General features: G+C 49.0%; 1 protein-coding gene across 2 annotated transcripts in view; it reads right to left on the bottom strand.

The window, feature by feature from the left end:
* Positions 1-21,195, bottom strand: part of GPBAR1 (G protein-coupled bile acid receptor 1) — a 115,547-nt gene extending 94,352 nt beyond the window's left edge. For both annotated transcript variants that reach the window (XM_085650020.1, XM_085650019.1), the window contains exon 1: positions 20,906-21,195. The gene's annotated coding sequence lies outside the window, so the exon portion shown is untranslated. The remainder of the gene's footprint in view (positions 1-20,905) is intronic.
* Between the last annotated feature and the right edge of the window lie 300 nt (positions 21,196-21,495).

The raw sequence follows: 21,495 nt of genomic DNA on the forward strand, positions 1-21,495 counted from the left end.
CCTACTGTACCTCATTTATACCTGCCACTCCTTGGACAGATCTACTGTACCTCCTTATACCTACTGCTCCTCTGACAGACCTACCGTACCTCCTTATAGCTACCACTCCTCTGACAGACCTACCGTACCTCCTTATACCTACAACTCCTCTGAGAGACCTACCGTACTTCCTTACACCTACCGCTACTCTGACAGACCTACCGTACCCCGTTATACCTGCCGCTCCTCTGATAGACCTACTGTTCCTCCTTATACCTATGGCTCCTCTGACAGACCTAACGTACCTCCTTATACCTACTGCTCCTCCGATAGACCTACAATACCTCATTATACCTACTGCTCCTCTGACAGACCTACCGTACCTCCTTATACCTGCCACTCCTCCGATAGACCTACAGTACCTCCTCAGCTGACCCAGTCCTGAGGCGGAAGCCGGGAGCTGGAGGTACTGAACGAGGAACACTTGGCTAATCCAAGTTTTAAATCTTGTGTGGTGTCACTTGTTAAATCTGTGTTTTTTTAAACCAATTGAATTGCCAAAAGACCCCCTGAAGCACTCAGCGGTGCATACGCTGTAGCGCTACTACAATAACAAAGCGGCCGCCATCAGAGCAGGCGCGCTCGCCGGACACGCCCACTAGAGGCCACGCCCCCTTGACTACATAAACGCTGCTCCACAGCGCAACGACCGATCAGCTGACCCAGTCCTGAGGCGGAAGCCGGGAGCTGGAGGTACTGAACGAGGAACACTTGGCTAATCCAAGTTTTAAATCTTGTGTGGTGTCACTTGTTAAATCTGTGTTTTTTTTAAACCAATTGAATTGCCAAAAGACCCCCTGAAGCACTCAGCGGTGCATACGCTGTAGCGCTACTACAATAACAAAGCGGCCGCCATCAGAGCAGGCGCGCTCGCCGGACACGCCCACTAGAGGCCACGCCCCCTTGACTACATAAACGCTGCTCCACAGCGCAACGACCGATCAGCTGACCCAGTCCTGAGGCGGAAGCCGGGAGCTGGAGGTACTGAACGAGGAACACTTGGCTAATCCAAGTTTTAAATCTTGTGTGGTGTCACTTGTTAAATCTGTGTTTTTTTTAAACCAATTGAATTGCCAAAAGACCCCCTGAAGCACTCAGCGGTGCATACGCTGTAGCGCTACTACAATAACAAAGCGGCCGCCATCAGAGCAGGCGCGCTCGCCGGACACGCCCACTAGAGGCCACGCCCCCTTGACTACATAAACGCTGCTCCACAGCGCAACGACCGATCAGCTGACCCAGTCCTGAGGCGGAAGCCGGGAGCTGGAGGTACTGAACGAGGAACACTTGGCTAATCCAAGTTTTAAATCTTGTGTGGTGTCACTTGTTAAATCTGTGTTTTTTTTAAACCAATTGAATTGCCAAAAGACCCCCTGAAGCACTCAGCGGTGCATACGCTGTAGCGCTACTACAATAACAAAGCGGCCGCCATCAGAGCAGGCGCGCTCGCCGGACACGCCCACTAGAGGCCACGCCCCCTTGACTACATAAACGCTGCTCCACAGCGCAACGACCGATCAGCTGACCCAGTCCTGAGGCGGAAGCCGGGAGCTGGAGGTACTGAACGAGGAACACTTGGCTAATCCAAGTTTTAAATCTTGTGTGGTGTCACTTGTTAAATCTGTGTTTTTTTAAACCAATTGAATTGCCAAAAGACCCCCTGAAGCACTCAGCGGTGCATACGCTGTAGCGCTACTACAATAACAAAGCGGCCGCCATCAGAGCAGGCGCGCTCGCCGGACACGCCCACTAGAGGCCACGCCCCCTTGACTACATAAACGCTGCTCCACAGCGCAACGACCGATCAGCTGACCCAGTCCTGAGGCGGAAGCCGGGAGCTGGAGGTACTGAACGAGGAACACTTGGCTAATCCAAGTTTTAAATCTTGTGTGGTGTCACTTGTTAAATCTGTGTTTTTTTTAAACCAATTGAATTGCCAAAAGACCCCCTGAAGCACTCAGCGGTGCATACGCTGTAGCGCTACTACAATAACAAAGCGGCCGCCATCAGAGCAGGCGCGCTCGCCGGACACGCCCACTAGAGGCCACGCCCCCTTGACTACATAAACGCTGCTCCACAGCGCAACGACCGATCAGCTGACCCAGTCCTGAGGCGGAAGCCGGGAGCTGGAGGTACTGAACGAGGAACACTTGGCTAATCCAAGTTTTAAATCTTGTGTGGTGTCACTTGTTAAATCTGTGTTTTTTTTAAACCAATTGAATTGCCAAAAGACCCCCTGAAGCACTCAGCGGTGCATACGCTGTAGCGCTACTACAATAACAAAGCGGCCGCCATCAGAGCAGGCGCGCTCGCCGGACACGCCCACTAGAGGCCACGCCCCCTCGCCCTACAAATGTGCATCTACAGGAAGCGCAGCGGACGAGCGCAGCGGGAGCGCCGTCTGCGCGCCGAAGGCGCGCCAAAGGCAAGCCCGTCTGCGCCCGTCCGCGACCAGCCGGGACCCAGGGCCACAACCCCTGGCCCCTTCCCCGCCCAGAGCAGGACTTATAGCTCGGCGGCCCTACACAAAATAGGTAGGTTCTGTACTTCCCAATGCCCTCTTATATATGTCCCCACCGAACTACCCAGCTCATGTCAGGGATGCAAGCACCTCTTCCGCAAAACTCCGTCGGCAAAGGTACAGGTGTTCCATATGTTTGCATTAAACTGCCGCTCTCTGCCGAAACACCATACGGAGATTGCCATGTTGCTCGAGGAGAAAAAGCCTGACGCAATCTTCCTGACAGAAACATGGCTCACTGCCCACTCCGATCCAGACGTGGTGCGAGCACTACCCGTAGGTTATCACATTCTCAGAGTGGATAGACCGGTCGGCAGAGGCGGAGGTCTGGCGATCATCTTGAAAAGCCAGTACCAATGCCGTTTCTCGGCAGACACTATCCCTGACTGTGAAAGCGCAACTTTCTGCTTAGAGTTCGATGCAAACAACTCCTTCTCAGGCACCCTGATTTATCGCCCCCCGGAACCTGCAAACATGTTCCACAGGTCCCTGCCAGAAATCATTGCGGAAAGAACCCTCACATCAGCCAACCACACGATTCTGGGGGACCTCAATCTTCATTTTAATTCCCCTACTGATCACATCGCACGGAACTTACTAGAAGATCTGGAGGCCCTCCAACTCACCCAGCTGGTGGCGGCTCCGACCCATGGAAAAGGCAATTTGCTAGACCCCATTTTCAGCAACTGCCTGGACCTAACGGTTGATCCACCCATCCCCCTTCCGTGGTCAGACCATTTTCTGGTCCCCTTCTCGTGGGCCACTTATAAAAATCCCCAAGTACCCCCTCAAGTGACCATCAGGAGGAACTGGTCAAAACTCCCGTTGGAATCCTGGCTGCACCAACTGGATTCCACTTGCCCCTCCCCCTGCTCGGATCCTAATGTGGGAAATGACATCTATAGAGACTGGATCACCCGTTCATTAGATTCCACTCTCCCGATGCGTAAATCCTCCTCTAAGAGACTTCAGAAATCTGCCCCATGGTTTTCTGACTCTCTAAAACAGCTAAAACGCACTTGCAGACAAAAAGAGAGAGCTTGGCGCCTAGATTTCCTCCCAGAAAAGAAGACCTCTTATAAAGAGGCCATCAAGGTATATAAAGAAGGGATTAGAGCAGCCCAGGCTACCTACTTTTCAGAGAAAATAATGGAAGCGAAGTCCAAACCTAAGGAAATCTTCCAAATTATAAAACAATGCTCTAGCGCCACCACGGCTCCCCCCCCTATCAAATCCCAGAAGCAATGTAACGAGCTTGCAGATTTTTTCCATAACAAAGTTTCAAAAATTTATTCCACCTTTCCACCTGCAGCTACCCCCCCGGAAGCATTCAAACCATCTCGCCTCAGACCACCCCCCCGTCCAGGCCAGCCGTCGCTCGAGCACTTTCTCCCCCTTGACCTCGACACTTTAGGCAAAGTGGCCCGTGCGGTCAAGTCGGGATCTCCCCGTGACCCTGCCCCTCCAGATATCCTGATGCAGGCAAGTAAAACCATCCTGCCTGTAATCTTGGATCTCTTGAACTCGTCCATCTCTGCATGCTCTGTCCCCACTGCCTGGAAGCAGGCCATGGTACGGGCACTGCTAAAGAAACCGAGCCTAGACCCAAACGATCTGTCAAGTTACCGTCCCATCTCACTCCTTCCTTGGACGAGCAAGGTGCTAGAGAAGCACATAAATGCCCAGCTGGTGCAGTACCTGGAGGATCACTCGCTGTTACACACATCTCAGACAGGTTTTAGACCTCAACACGGGACAGAAACCGCCTTGTTAGCAGTCACCGAAGATACTAGAAGGATTCTGGACCAAGGAGGATCAGTGGCAGTGATCCTCCTTGATCTAAGCGCCGCATTCGATACGGTCAGCTACTCCACCTTGCTGGACCGTCTCCATAACATCGGAGTTTCAGGTGACGCTTTAAGGTGGCTGGAATCCTTTCTGTCTGGGAGGTCGTTTCAGATCTCCGACGGTGTAACAGTATCCTCAAGCAAACCCCTGAGCTGCGGAGTACCACAGGGCTCTTCCCTGAGCCCTGTGCTGTTCAACGTCTACATGAGGCCGCTGGCAAGTGTCGTCGAACCACATGGCATCAAAATCGTGTCATACGCCGACGACACCCAGCTGGTGGTCTCGCTGGCCACCGAGAACAGCAAGTGCTCCCCTGCCGATCTGCTACACTGCCTAGAGGACATAAAGGGTTGGATGACCAACTCCTCCCTTAAATTAAATGGAGATAAGACGGAACTCATGCTCCTAGGCCCACCTTCTCCAGTTCCATTCACCTCCCTGTGGCCTAATGCACTGGGTCCCCCCCCCACCCCAAAGGAAAGCGTGAAGAGCCTGGGAGTATGGTTGGACAGCAAACTCTCCTTCTCCACCCAGGCCACTAAACTATCTGCCACATGCTTTGGCCTTCTAAGAACCCTGAGGAAGGTTCTTCCACTGCTGCCACTAGAAGCCAAAAAGGTTGCGGTCCAAGGGCTAATCCAGTCTCGCCTTGACTCGAACAATGCCCTATACATGGGGGCACCTGAGTTTACACTTCGAAAACTGCAGGTTGTCCAGAACTGTGCAGCTCGTTCCTTGCTAGAAATCCCGCGCACCCAGTCTGCTAAACCTGCCCTAAAAATTCTCCACTGGCTGCCAGTGAGGCAGAGGATAGCCTTCAAAGCACTGTGCCTGGCGCACCGCACTTTCTGGAACACAAGCCCAGCGATCAACAGAAATCTTGTTAACCCCTACCATCCCAACCGGAACCTACGATCAAAGGAGGCCTTCCTTGCCGTCATTCCCAGAGTAAAGCGAGCCAGAGCAGGGGGAAGAATGTTCTCGCTGAATACCGCCAGGCTCTGGAACGACCTCCCCCTCCCACTCCGGTCCAACTCAAATCTTCTATCATTCCGTAAAAACTTAAAAACATGGCTGTTTGACAAACCCACTGTACCATAGCACCTCCTCCGTCACTTCTGGTCAGCTTAGCGCTTGGACGCCCATGGGCAGCAATCGCGCTCTACAAATACCATTACAATTACAATTACAATTATATCTACCGCTCCTCTGATAGACCTACCGTACCTCCTTATACTTACCGCTCCTCTGACAGACCTACCGTACCTCCTTATACCTACCGCTCCTCTGACAGACCTAATGTACCTCTTTATACCTACCGCTCCTCTGACAGACCTACCGTACCTCCTTATACCTACCACTTCTCTGACAGACCTACCATACCCCCTTACACCTGCCGCTCCTCTGACAGAAATACCGTACCTCCTTATACCTACCGCTTCTCTGACAGACCTACCGTACCTCCTTATACCTACCGCTGCTTGGACAGACCTACCGTACCTCCTTATACCTACCACTCCTCTAATAGATCTACCGTACCTCCTTATACCTACCGCTCCTCTGACAGACCTACTGTACCTCTTTATACCTACCGCTCCTCTGACAGACCTACCGTACCTCCTTATAGCAACCGCTCCTCTGATAAACCTACTGTACCTCCTTATACCTGAATACCATTCCTTTGATAGGATTTCCATGGCTATTTCTTCCTACTTACTGGTCCTCCAAGGGGGCTTACAGTACCCGTTTTTTACTACCTACTGGGCTTCCCAGAAACTTACCATACCGGTTCCTCCTACCTACTGGTCCTCTACAAGGCTTATCATACCCATTTCTTAATACCTACTGGTCCTCGGATAGGTTGACGAAACCTGTTTTTTCCTTCCCACCATTTCTCTGATAGGACCGCCATACCTGTTTCTTCTTACACACCAGACCTCTGATGGAATTACCACATTCATTTCTTTCTACCCACCATTTTCTGACAGGCTAACCATGTCTGTTTCTTCCTCCCAACCATTCCTCTAATAGTTCTACCATATCCGTTTCTTCCCACCCACTGTTTTTCTGGCAGGACTCCAGTATGTCCTCTGAGGTACCAGTCCTTTGAGGGGCGCAGGGTACCCCATTCAGCCTACCTACCAGCCTTCTGATAGATGTACTATACCTCCTTCTCCACACCTACCACTCTTCTGGTAGGGTTACTGTCCTTGCTTTTTATCACCTTCAGGCCCTCTGAAGGGCCTACTGTTTCTCTTTCATTCTACCTACGAATCCAACCACAGGCAAACCACATGAATGTTTTCCTAACTACAGGTCTGATAGACATCACTTTGCTATTTCTTCCTATCTAATGATCTCCCATGGGATAGGCCTACCAACCCTCCATCCTCATTCCTACATACTGGTCTCATATGATAGGCCTACCAACCCTCCATCTTTCTTCCTACCTACAGGTCTTCACATAGGCTAGGCCTACCAACCCTCTATCTTTCTTCCTACCTACAGGTCTTCACATAAGCTAGGCCTACCAACACTTTATCTTCCTTCCTACATACTGGTCTCATAGGATAGGCCTACCAACCCTCTCTCTTTCTTCCTACCTACTGGTCTCATAGGATATGTCTACAAACCCTCTCTCTTTCTTCCTACCTACTGATCTTATAGGGTAGGCCTCTCAAACCTCTATCTTTCTTGTTGCCTACAGGTTTTCTCATAGGCTAGTCCTACCAACCCTCCATCCTCATTCCAACCTACAGGTCTTCACATAGAATAGGCCTAACAACCCTCTATCTTTCTTCCTACCTACAGGTCTTCACATAGGATAGGCCTACCAACCCTCAATATTTCTTCCTACCTACTGGTCTCATAGGATAGGCCCATCAAACCTCTATCTTTCTTCCTACCTACTGACCTCATAGGGTAGGCCTCTCAACCCTCTATCTTTCTTCCCACCTACTTGTCTCTCATAGGATAGGCCTACCAAACCTCTAACTTTCTTCCTACCTAGAGGTCGTCTCATAAGATGGGCCTACGAACCCTCTATGTTTCTTCCTACCTACAGGTTTTCCTATAGTATAGGCCTGCCAAACCTCTATCTTACTTCCTACCTACAGGTCTTCACAAAGGATAGGCCTCTCAACCCTCTATCTGTCTTCCTACCTACTGATCTCATAGGTTAGGCCTCTCAAACCTCTATTTTTCTTCCTACCTACAGGTCTTCACATAGGATATGCCTACCAACCCTCAATCTTTCTTCCTACCTACTAGTCTCATAGGATAGTACAACCAAACCTCTATCTTTCTTCCTACCTACTGATCTCAAAGGGTAAGTGAAGTAATGAAGATGCAGGAAACAGATGACAGGAACAAGGTAAGCTTTGTAGGTTCTTTATTGTAGGAGATATGCAAGAGACCCCATCCTTCAACTCCTAACAGCAACTGACTTTCTGTATTCAAGAGGTAACATTCTCCTTCAGATGCATTCCACACTAGAATGCATCAACCCAGCATGACATAGCCAGGTGACATATACACACTCTAGAATGCCACATTGCCTCCCTCTTTTCACTTAGAACTCTACATCACCTCCCTCTTTTCCAAACGAAACAAACCCAAAGCCAAAATTACCACGCAAACAAAAAGTACCATACAAAATAATAAAACTTAATCTTGAAATCGTTGAGGAACTCTCCTCAACCTGACAGGTCTCGACAATACCGGGAGTGAGGGAAGAGAGGGAACTGGTGATGCATGAGACAAACCTTCTTCCACACAACTAGAAGGACATTTTGCAATCCTGTTAAGATTCCAAACTCTATGATCTTGAGTTCTGACAGCATTACCTAAAAGTCTGGTTACTTTAATAGGTTGACCAAACTTAGACTTCCCAAACTTCCTTTCAGGCAGCTTTACTCTGACCCAATCACCCACCTGAATAACAGTTTTTTTAACACCCTTCCTGGTGTCATACAACTCCTTTCTTTTTATCATTTTATCCATCTCACGATCCCTCCAACCTTCAGTTTTGTCAATAACACCACCTGTTTCCAACCTTCTTGATGTCACCCAAAGAGGATTCACCTGCGTGCTAGGCACCCTTCCTCTAAAAAGAGTAAAAGGAGATACTCCAGTAGAGGAATGAGGAGTGACCCTATACTCATAAACTTTTTTATTGACCGCCTCCTCCCAGTCATACTCAGACATTAACGCCAATTGCATGGCCTCCTTGAGCACCCTCACAAACCTCTCAACCACACCATTACATTCGGGATGATACAAGGAAGCCCGTTTATGTGTAATTCCTCTTTCACTGAGAAACTCCTCCACAATCCTGGACACAAACTGCACACCATTGTCAGTCAACACAGATGCTGGCAAACCCTCACCAGAAAATAGGTCATCGAGAAAGTTAATGACCGCAGCAGAGTCCACACTGTTTACTATCTTAATGACTGGCCACCTCGAGAACATATCCACACAGACCAAAACATACTGATCTCGAGATTTCACCTTGACCGGCCCAAGAATATCAACAGCTATGTCAGTCCAAGGACCACTTGCCTGCTTCCTGATAAGCATAGGTTGAGTCCTGCATTTAAGAACTTTGTCACTCCCCGCACACTGAGGACACGCGCGCACCAGTCTTTCAACCATTGTGTCCATTGCAGGCCACCAATAAACCTCCCTCAGTCTCTCTTTTGTTTTTGCAATGCCCATATGACTGGAATGTCCACTCTCAACTAACTTTTGGCGCACTGCTCCAGGAACGACCAGTCTACTTCCTCTAAAGAGAAGCCCATTTGAAAAAGATAACTCTTCTTTAACATTCCAAAAACCTTTAATCTCCTCATCACACATGTGTTTTTCACACCACCCATCACGGACAAAACAGACCACACGCTGAAGAACAGCATCATCCCTCATTACTGCATTCCATTCTTCTTCAGTAACCACCCCCTGGGTGACTAAACACACACTCCATTCATCCCCAGAACATTCGCCAAGAAAGTAATCTTCCTCATCATCATTTTCATCAGAGACCGTGGTGCCACCAAGTCTTGACAAACAATCAGCAAGAATATTGTTAGCCCCTGGCAAATAATGAACATCAAATTCAAACTCCTGCAACGCCACAACCCATCTCCTTATCCTATGTGACACACGGTCAATCCCCTTTTTTCCAAAAACTTCTTTCAACGGTTTGTGGTCAGAGACTACAACAAACTCTTTACCCCACAAAAATTTCCTCAGTTTACGAACAGCCCAGTACACCGCTAGAGCCTCTTTCTCAACCACAGAATAGTTACACTCTGCGCCTCTAAGAGGCCTGGATATGAATAAAATAGTATTGTCCCTTGCTTCACCAGACTGTAGTAACACCGCACCCAGTCCTTTTGAGCTGGCATCAGTCATCACATAAGACTCTTTCATAGGGTCAAAACTGGAAAGGTCTGGAGCTCTATTCAGACACTCCTTAATCAAATCAAACTCAGCATTACAAGAATCATCCCACTTGAACTCACTCCCTTTCTTTAGCAATGCCCTGATCTTTTCAGTATTCTGAGCAAAACCGGGAACAAATTTATTATAAAACTCAGCCATCCCCAAAAATTTGGTGAGTTCATCTCTACTCGTAGGATAATTCAACTTACAAATGGCTTCTACCAGAGAAGGTTTTGGCTTGATTCCTGACCCTGAAATTACATGCCCCAGGTACTCAATCTCTTTTACATCAAATTTGCACTTGTCCAATCTGAGGGTGAGACCAGAATCCTCCAACCTAGAGAGAACTTGATTCATCCTTTCATTGTGTTCTCTCAAACTCGACCCATACACAAGAACGTCATCTTGATAAATTTTGACTCCACCAACATCCCTTAACGCATTCTCCATCACCCTTTGAAACACTGATGCAGCTGATATTAGACCAAAAGGCATTCTAAGAAATTTAAAGGTGCCAAACGGCGTGATGAAAGCCGTCAAATCTTGGCACGAGGGGTAGAGTCTGACCTGATGGTAGGCTGAAGATAGGTCTAGCGTAGAAAAGTGTGTGGCCCCATTTAACGAGGATAACATTTCAGTAATGTTTGGAAGAGGATAATGATCCACAATCACAGCTTTATTCAATTCTCTCAAATCAATACACAATCTGGCTTCTCCGTTGGCCTTCCGGGCCATAACTACCGGAGAAACCCACTCTGTGGCTTCAATCTCTTGAATGACCCCTGGAGAGAGCGCTTCCCCTGCCTTATGCTAATCTCCAGGCAAGTCACTCAAAAGCTACTGTATGGTTTCTAGATCCCTACCTCAGTGAGCATGACAATCATACATGTCCACTGAGGGTCTCCCTGTTTACATGGATTGAGACCCTAGAGCTTGGCTCTGAGGTCGAGGGGGCATGCCTAGTGCACCCCTATTTTTCAGAGAGTGGCTACTGCCCTCTCTATCCAGGCTGTGGTAGACTGACAGTGGTGGCAGCAATAAATCTATAGTCAGGAGGGGTGAGCTCTAGGCACCCTCCGGACCAAGTCTGTGCAGTCTGTCATGCCTGTGGTACTGTTGCCTTTGTCTGCCTGACGTGTGTTTGAGAGCCCGTGGGTGTACTGGGGAAGAATGGTGAGCTGAGCCAGTGTGAGGAATGCAAGCTGTTCTGCTGGACATCCCAGCTCCCCCCGTGCCCCTTCCCACTTCCTTGAAAAGGCCTGGTGGGCTGGGATAGACACTCAGCTCTTATCTGGGTTTAGCTGCACTAACTCTGCTAAGAGGACCCTCCCCCCACTGGTCAGTGCCTCCTGGGCTGGAGTTAATTAAAATTCCTCTTTAGGGATGCACAGGCTGGTACCAGAAAAACATGGAGGTAAATTGTGCATGCTTTAGCCATGCATTGAACATGCCATGAAGGGTCTGTGATTGGAGGTGTATTCAGGATGCAAAAGTAGCAGACCCTCTAATTGGATGAGTCTATCAATCAGAGGTGATAAAAGTCTGGCCTGAGTGGTCAGCTGTTGTTCAAGACTGGTCTATGACTGAAGAGGTGGCCACACCAGGTCCATCTGAAGATAGCCAGGCGCAACCTGCAGTGTGAAGGCGGGAGATAAGATATTGTTCACTGCGTCTGGAACTTAAGGAAGTTTTCTCTATGACGGATGGAGTCTGCTGCCAAGAGTTCAATGAGAATCCATCGCATCAGTAACATTGGAGACCAGCTGTTTCTGTGAGACTTGTGGAGCGTGCGCTTTTGAACAAGGAAATTGCAGAGAGCTGCCCAAGGTGTGGAAAGGAAGCTTACAGCACATCACAGGAGTTGGTGTGGAAAGGAAGCTTGCAGCACATCAAGGAAGCTGGTAGCACATCAAGGGAGCCAGAGAGGGGGAAGCTTGATTCTAGTCCTTGAAGGTGAGATCAAGTCCCCTCTAACCTCCACCCCTGCGCTGTGGGAGCCTGTACAAGCAGTAGCTGGGAATAGAGCCCAGTAAAACAGGCCCCCACCTTTCTTTTTGTGATCTCTGGGGGTATCAGGGTGAACTGGCACTTTGTCCACCCACTACCCTCTTACAGCTAGCCAGTGGCTACTGGACTAGTGGGACTCCAGTAAACTGTGCCAAGACATCAGGCACCTGTGGTCAGATCCCTGACACCACTAGAGCGGTGTCCTCACGACGGGAGGGCACTTCTGTTGCTTTGGGTGGGGGTTATGGGGCTGATCAAGAACATTTGACTTCACATCATATGCTGAAACTATATCCTTTCAATCCAAAGATTGGTATCAAGGCTCTAGGGAATGAGAGAAGCTCCGTGTAACATGGTTTGTAATATGCAATGCTTATTGTGTGTTTTCATGTTAACTGTGTTTTTATAGTGCTTGGCGTCTAGGCGCTATAATATTGTTTGGGGTCAGAACTCTGTCCCAGAGGGTTGTAGAGACATCTGGTTTTCACTGTTTATCCTAGTTTTACGTGTAGCATAATTATCTTGTGTGTATCAAAGTACTTTTCTTTTATAAAAAGTAAAGCACTGACTGGACATTGAGTTTATCAGCTGGTGGTACGGTGTGCACTGTATTCTGAATGTCTGACCCCACCTCACCTCCTTGAGTAAGCCTTGGACTGCTCTGTCTCGCTACCTTGAGAGAGTCAAGTGCTGGAGAGGAGTACTTGGTTATCCAGTTTTGGGTCCACTAGTACTGCGGCCCCAGGACACCAGTGGGGAACACTCCAGTTGATGCGATTGGAGCACATTTACCCCTGAGTGCCCTGGTGCCCAGGAAGCCGGGTCTAACAGGAGACAAGACAGAGCTCATGCTCCTATGCAACTCCCCAACTTCTAACATAGGGTTATTATGGCCAAACTGTTTTGGCCCTGCTCCCCCACAAAAAAATCAGATCGAAAGTTTGGGCATGTGGTTGGACTGCACCCTGACCTTTGGATACCAAACAACCAAACTGTCCGCAACATGGTATGGGATTATGAGAATGCTTCGGAAAGTTCTTCCTCTCCTCCCGTTCCCGGCAAGAAGGATAATCGTCCAAGCTCTCATTCTCTCTCGAATGGACTATGGAAATGCACTTTATCTAGGAGCGCCTAAGGCCACGATAACTAGACTACAGATCATTCAGAACTGTGCAGCCCGTTTGCTTCTGGGTCTCCCTTATCGGCAATCGGCCAAACCTGCTTTGAAAACTTTACACTGGCTACCAATATCAGAAAGAATAAAATGTAAAGCACTCTGTATTACCCATAAGTCTCTCGGGGGCAAGGGACCGGCGATCAACCCAATCTATGATCATCCCTTACCACCCTAAACCACCACTCAGCAAACATGTTGCTCGCAACAGTGCCAAAAATAAAGCGAGTAAGAAGCAGCGGCCGCTCTTTTTCCTATAATGCTAAATTGTGGAATGCCCTCCCCCCCCCCACAAACGACAGGAAACCAATCATCTGTCTTTCAGGAAATTACTTAAAACCTGGCTCTTCCAAATCTCTGCCCAGTAGAGGTGTTATCGTAGTCAGCGTCCGCAAACAGCGCTGGGATGCCTCAGGGTAGCTATGCACTCTATAAATGTTTATTTCATTCATTCTTCCTAACTACAGGTTTTCTCATAGGATAGCACTACCAACCCTCTTTCTTTCTACCTACAGGTTTTCTCATAGGATTGTCATACCAACCCTCTATCTTTCCTCCTACCTACAGGTCTTCACATAGAATAGGCCTACCAACCCTCTATCTTTCTTCCTACCTACGGGTCTTCACATAGGATAGGCCTACCAACCCTCTATTTTCCTTCCTACCTACAGGTCTTCACATAGGATAGGCCTACCAACCCTCTTTCTTTCTACCTACTGGTCTCATAGGATAGGCCCACCAAACCTCTATCTTTCTTCCTACCTACTGATCTCATAAGGTAGGCCTCTCAAACTTATATCGTTCTTCCCACCGACTGGTCTCTCAAAGGATAGGCCTACCAAACCTCTATCTTTCTTCCTACCTACTGATCTCTTAGGGTAGGCCTCTCAAACCTCTATCTTTCTACCTACCTACAGGGGGAAACATCCTTTACCACGCAACCATTACAACGCGGTATGGTTACATCGTGGTTTTAACAACGCAAGTCGTTACACCGACTTGCACTGGAGGGCGCTGTAGGATAAGGAATAGTGTGAATTACTTTCCAACACCTTCCCTACTGTACGTAGACTGGAGTTGGAATAGTAATTCACACTATTCCTATGTCCAGCGCCCTCCCGTTGTTAAAACCGCGATGTAACATACCGCGTTGTAATGGTACGTGTTGTTACATCATCATGGAGAAGTGTGGCTCAATGATTAGAGCGGCAGACCCTGATGCAGAGGTCTAGCCCGGGACCAGGGTTCAATTCCCCGCCTTGGCGGGTCTTGGGCTCAAAAATTCCACGGACCTGATAATTCTCTCCTCGGTGCCATTCCAATCATGGAGTCCCACTCTGCAACTCTGGGCAATAGCTTGCTTAATCTCCACAACGGCCCCCACAACGCTAAGGATGCCTGGCCTCCACCTTGGGGGTGCCCAGGAGTGGACGCCTCACAGGGAAAGCCAGGATGGGTTCCACAGCGGTATTCGTACAAGCGCCTTGAGACCCTTGCGGGTGAGTAGTGCGCTATACAAGTATCAATTTACATTTACATTTTACATCATACATCCACCTACAGGTCTTCACATAGGATAGGCCTACCAACCCTCATTCTTTCTTCGTACATACTGGTCTCATAGGATAGGCCTACCAAACCAATATCTTTCTTTCTACCTACTGATCTCATAGGGTACGCCTCTCAAACCTCTATCTTCCCTGATACTGGTCTCTCATAGGGTAGGCCTCTATCTTTCTTCCTTCCTACAGGTCTTCACATAGTATAGGCCTACCATCCCTCTATCTTTCTTCCTACCGACTGATCTCATAGGGTAGGCCTCTCAAACCTCTATTTTTCTTCCTACCTATTGATCTCAGGATAGGCCTCTCAACCATCTATCTTTCTTCCCACCTACTGGTCGCCTCATAGGATAGGCCTACCTAACCTCTATCTTTCTTCCTCCCTACAGGTTTTCTCATAAGATGGGCCTACCAACCCTCTATGTTTTTTATTCCCACCTACAGGTTTTCCTATAGACTAGGCCTACCAAACCTCTGTCTTTCTTCCTCCATACAGGTTTTCTTATAGAATAGGCCTACCAAACCTCTATCTGTCTTCCTCCCTGTAGGTTTTGTCATAGGATAGTCCTACCAACACTCCTTCCTACCAACAGGTTTTCTCATAGGATAGTCCTACCAACCCTCTTTCTTCCTACCTACAGGTCTTCTCATAGGATAGTCCTACCAACCCTCTTTCTTCCTACCTACAGGTCTTCTCATAGGATAGTCATACTAACCCTCTATCTTTCTTTCAACCTACAGGTTTTCTTATAGAATAGGCCTACCGACCCTCTTGCTTGCTTTCTCCCTACCAGTGTTCCTAAAGGCCTCATGTACACATATTTTCCTGCCTACTTGTCTCTGCTAAGCCTACTGCAACCTTACTTGCCTACTCGTCTTCTGACAGGCCTTCTGTAGCCCTTTCTTCCTACTTTCCAGTATGCTGAAAGGTCTGCCATCCCGTTACTCTGGTAGGGCGTCCTACCTGTCTTCAGTATCCGTCTCTATCTACCTGTGTACTGACCTCATTGTTTTCTACCAACATCCTGGTCATCCCTCAACCAGGACTTACTAGTCTCACCCTTCGGCATGCCTACTCACACATGTATCAAAGGCTATCCTTGTAGCAACTCTAACCCATGAACCAAATTCACGCTCAATGCAGTTTAAAGCTCACTTCTAGTCTCCTGGAAACTTCTTAGTAGCCACACATGCCCGTCTGTCTCCTACAGCAGTGTACTTTACCCATTTCTGCCCCTTCCCAGCTCAATATATCATGCCTTCTAAAACTAAACACATCAGGTGAGCTGTGGGTAGGCGCATTGTTGGCTTCTGCAGACAGGATGCCCTCTCTCTCAGTTACTGATAGCATCATCACATAGACACAGCCCCCTTCATTGGGGTCCCCTCAGGTCTGTCTCTTATTCACCTGGACCGTCTGTCTTGTTGTGTTGTTCTCTTATCTATGACAAAAGGGCAAGTGCCTTGAAACAGGTTTCACACTTGTACAAAGCGCTGCGTAAATAAAGCATTTGAAAATGCAATTGTTTTTGCCTTGCTCAACCCACTCTCCAACACCAAGCATTGGCAAAGATGCATTCGCGCTGGGTTTTGTAGAGCGGATTAGCTGAGCATGTTTACTAGTGCACACCTTAGGTGTGTTCACCAGCAGTGACCTCTGGTCTCCCAGCCTGAGGCTGCTTGAACTTTAATGTATTGAAACTGGTTTACATTCATGCCCTGGCACCATCATACCATGGTGGTCTGAGATATGCCAAGAATTACCACCATTAGGTAAAGCCAACATTATGTGAGATCAGGCACTATCATGCAATGCATGCCCGCAGTATGCCACACATCACCCCCACAATACAGGCACCAGTGTTACAGCAGGGGTGGGGGCCACAGATGCCTCAGTGTGTCAAGGATTACCATCATTGTGAAAAGGATGCCCACAATGTGGAAAGGGTCCTCAACCTGCTGCCACAAACACACCTGGACCATGGGTGCCCAAAATATATATATTTTTAAACATGATTTATTGGGTGTGTTAAAAATGGGGATTTCTATTTGGCAGCGGCCTGCGCCGAGGTCCAAATAGGGATCCTTCTTCCTAAGTCAGAGTAAGACTGCTACACCCTTTGATAACCCCTGCTCAACCCTGTGGTAACGTAGCACGAGCAGACAGGCCTATCTCAGAGGCAGTGTGTGAAGTATTTATGACCATACACAACAACGCAGTGAAGATACTACAAAGGGACACCACACAAGTAGCTATAGAAAAATAAGTATCTTTATATAGGCTTAACACAAGGTTCAAAAGCGATCAAGAAACCACAATGCACATAATTACAAATTCACTTCAAAGCAATAGAGGCACTCCAAAAAGCATGTGGAACGAACTTAGTTCGAGGCCAGGGTCCACGCGACCCGGTGATGCACAATGTACCTGAGATTTAAAGGGGCACAGCACGCAGCCTCACAAGGAAGCCGTGGTGATGACAGGCGGACTCTCAGCGGCCACAGCTCCCCGCTGTAGCGGTCCACGGCGTGCACTCACGATAATCCTGAGGCAGGGCTTAAAGGCGGGCACCCAGCGGCACCCGCAGGTGATAGCAAGATCCTCGAAGTGGTGACTAGTGCGGGCATACAGCAGCAGAACTCCTCAGCTGCAGTGGCCCACAATAGCGATAGCGATGATTCTCGTAGGACGGCAAATACGGGCACTCAGCGAAGCAGCTCCTCAGCTGCAGCGGCTCACAATAGCGATGATTCTCGTAGGACGGCAAATGCGGACACTCAGCGGCACAGCTCCTCAGCTGCGGCGGCCCACAATAGCGATAACGATGATTTTCATAGTACGGCAAATGTGGGCACTCAGCGGCACAGCTCCTCAGCTGCAGCGGCCCATACTAGCGATACCATGACTTCCACGTTCCCCGCAGTAGAACCAGAAGCTCTGGAATTCTCCACAGAGGCCTCACCTGCGAGTAGAATCCCTCTCAAATAGGAATCCGGACAGCTGATGGGTGAAGTCTAATGTCCCTGAGACTTCAGCAGGAGGCAAGCTCAAATCAGGCCCTTGGGTAGTTGCTTCAGCAAGATGGATAAAAGTTTCAAAGTCCTTTCCCTCTCGTTACACGGACAGAGGTTTGTCTTGACATCCAGAAGTAACACACTGTGTAGGGGTTTTAGCACAGATCTTTATACCCCAAAAGTCTTTGTTCTCAAAAAGTCACAAATCACTTAACCCAGCCAGAACCAGTTTGGTGTCATCCTGGAGCACTTTATTTAGGAGGCTACATACTGCCTTTCAGGGAGATGGGGTCTGCCATCAGACGCACAGTGGGAGGTGGAGCCATCATTCACCTTGCCAGGCACAGCCCTGCTCAGATCAAAGGGTCACCCCTCCCCATACTCCAACTGCAGATCTCTCTATTCAATCCAGGTCGGTCTCAGCCTGTCCTGACCCTCCAAAACCAGACAGCCAATGCACATAACAGCAGAGCACACGGGAAGGCTTAGGCAAGAAAATACCTACTTCCCAAAAGTGGAAGTTTTAAACACAGAATATAAAAATAATCGTCACTAAAAGATGCACTTTAATATTTGGAGCTCAGGCATACTAAATTCGACTTTCCTATCATGTTCCTTGGGTCAATTAGGATTATACCAATTCATACAGTCAATTTACAATAGGGAGCATTCGCGCTGTGGCACTGAATGGCAGTGGCACAGCGCCCAGAGCATCTAACACCGGCAAACACAGAGGAGACAAAAGCGAAAAATGGAAGGGAGACCCACACAAATGGTGCCAGGTCTAACAGGGTGTTTTTATTTTCTGTACAACACTACACATCGCCAGTGGCCGAGATAGAATTTAAAGCAGTTGTACTCGAACATTACAATATCAACAGTGAAGGGGTTAGAATTAGAAATACTTTGAATATAAGGTGAACACGGGTGTTACTGTCCCCTCGCGTACACTCTGAAGACTGAGGGTAGGCATATGTGTCCCTTCAGCTAACATCCCTGGATGTCCACAATCTGTCATGAGTTCCCATCATGCTGCAAAGGGCAGGGTGTGCTTTAGACAAACAGGGGTGGAGGGGTGAGACAGCTGTAGTCTCCTATGGCTGAGGGAGGGTGGATGCCAGGAGGTCATGTGCTGTCACAGGGATTGGGGTAAAAGTTCCTGCCAATGGGAGACCCTTGGAAAATCTGGCAACTTCTCCTGCAAAAGATGACGTTTAATGTTTTTTCTTCTGTGTATTTTTCTCCCATTTCTAGTCCCATGAGGGGGGCTAACAGCGGTATTAATGAAGAACGCGAAAAGCTGTGCCTTTTTAGAACACAAACTGTTGAAATCAAAATAGTACTCTAGAGGCCAAATGGCCTACGTGTGTCATCCTGCCCTTAAAATGCGGCAGGACGCCCAGGAACTACTTTACGTGTGGATGTGCTGCTTGTCAAAGGGCAGAATGCCATCACTCACGGTGAAGGGAGCCCATCACTAAGGTTGGGTGACCCCACACTGCCCTATGCTTTTGTGGGCAGAAGAAAATATGAAAGAGGGGCACAGGCAAAGGGCTGGAGAACTGGCTGAAATAAACCTATAGAGGGATGTGTACAAGGCTTAACGCCGCGCTCCGCCACTTCTGAAACGCAAGGCTGAACCGTATTTACAAGAATGTGGTGCAGCCTTAAATTTCCCCCTGCAATTGCGCTAAGTTTAGCAACTTACCGCCAACGCCGGCACCCTTGCACCAGAGTGCAAGAGTGTCTGTGTGCAGGGGAGGATTGTTTATGTGTAGGAAGGTGTCCCTTCCTGCACATAAAGAATCCTGAAACGCCATTCTGTCACTTTCATGCGTGCTGCTTCATCCAGCAAACATGAAAGTGACAAAATGGCATTTTTTTTAAAGGTTTGTTTATGTACAGGAAGGGACACCTTCCTGTATATAAACAAGCCATGGCATTTTGCTCTTTCCATGTGTACTGTACAAGGCAGCACACATGGAAAGAGCAAAAAACATGGAGAAATAACGCATTTCTCCTCATTTCGCCAATTTAAGACCAGGTTTTTCCTGGTCTTAATTTTGGCGCTGCCTCCAATGTACGCCACCCTTGTAAATATTTGACAGCGTCAAAATGAATGGGTGTTACGGTGGAATGCCCACTTCCCACCCCTTTCACACTAACCATATCATGAAAGGGGGCCTTATTTACAACGCAGCGTTAAGCCACTAACGCTGCCTTGTACATAAGGCGCAGCCCCTATCGCCGCTACAACATCCGTAAAAGTGACGTTGTGGTGGCGACAGGGGCTTGTATATGCCCCATAGTTTTAGTAACCTCACTAGGGCTTGGATAATACCACACTTCACAGCACTCGTCGAGACAGCAGTGTGTAAGTGCACTTCAAGAAGCAGAAAGAAGGCCCCTTAGCACACTGCACCGCATGTTAGGGGTGAGGAGAGGAAATGGGAGGAGGGGGCTGTGAGTGTCTTTCAGAGGATAGCGGTGTAAGGATCTGGTTAACACTCACGGCGTCCAACACACATACACACGTTGTACATGCAGCGTCCAGTCTTGGAAACAAGAACGAGGCAGAGCCAGGGGTTTACTGTCGGAGGGGAAGGAAAGGGGGCAAAGAGGGTCGAACCCCTCATATTTCATGGGCAGGCGAAGGGGTTTGTCTAAAGGGGAAAGATGTGTTCTCTGAGCTAGAAATGCCAAATTCCAGACTGAACCCCGAAGGTGCGGACAGTCGCGCTGAGGTGGGTGCGGGGCAGGGGCCTTCGCCGCCAAATCTACGCTTTCGTGCTTACCCTGCAGTAAACCTTGGGAACTCAGTCAAAACTCAAGAGTTAGGTAGTCAGTTTGAGGAGGGAGTCAGGTAGGATGGGCTTTGTCTTTGTAGTGGCCGAGTGAATGAATGAGGCTGTGAGTGAAGTAGTGTGTGTGTGTGGGGTGAGGGGGTCACAGCATGTGAGTGACTGCGTGACCAAAGGAGGGAGTCCCGCTGTGTGTTGGTTTGGGCGGCTCACTTAGGATGCGTGAGTGGCGAGAGAAGGGAGTGAGCGAACGAGTGAATGTGTGTGACTGACATAGTGACCCGGGAGAGCGAGTATTGAGAAAGTAGAGTAGAGGGTATCGAAACGAGTGAGTCAACAACGAGTCCACGAATCCGACAGTGAGTAAATACTCAATCAGGGCATTTGTACAGCACACGGTCCGAGGAGGACCAGCTCTAGGCGCTATGGCGTGTGAAGGACGAGGGGGGTGGGGGGAGGGGTGATGAGGGGCTCTCGAGACTCTGGCACTCACCTGTGCCGGGCTGCTGCTCACTTCATCCTCCTGGGTGGGGTCGGGGCTAAGCCGTTCCTGCCCATGCGCTCTCCTGCTTGTCCGGCTACCCAGAGGTGTCAAGATCACCCCGCCAGCTGCTCACTTTCTCGGAGGTGCCCTGCGTCCGGCTCCGGGGGTTAAAAGGTCACTAGCTCTTCAGGGTGTGTCATTTGTACGGTCAGAGCAGGAGAGGGGCGGCTGGAACTGGTAGCATCCGCGCTCTGAGCTCCTCTCTCCCTCCACTCTGTTCCCCTTCCCTCAGACGCTCACCCCCCCCCCCCCCTCTCTTTACTTCCCTCCCATCGCGGCCACACGCCCTCTCTGTTCATCTCTTGAGCTCCCTCCTTGGCGCCACATTTCTTCTTTTCTCATCTCCTTTGCTCTGCGCTCTCCTTATCAGTTCCTCTCTGCCCCTCCAGTCCTGCTGTGTCACTTCCTCCCTCTGTGTCACTCCCTCCCTCCTTCTATGTGTCCCCTCACTTCCTCCAGCTGTCCTTCACCTCACACGTTTCTCTTCCACCACCCAGCTATCTCCTCTCTCTTACTTTGGGTCACTCTTTCCCTCAAAC

This window comes from Triturus cristatus, chromosome 3_2, assembly GCF_964204655.1.
Source record: "Triturus cristatus chromosome 3_2, aTriCri1.1, whole genome shotgun sequence".
Lineage (NCBI taxonomy): Eukaryota > Metazoa > Chordata > Amphibia > Caudata > Salamandridae > Triturus > Triturus cristatus.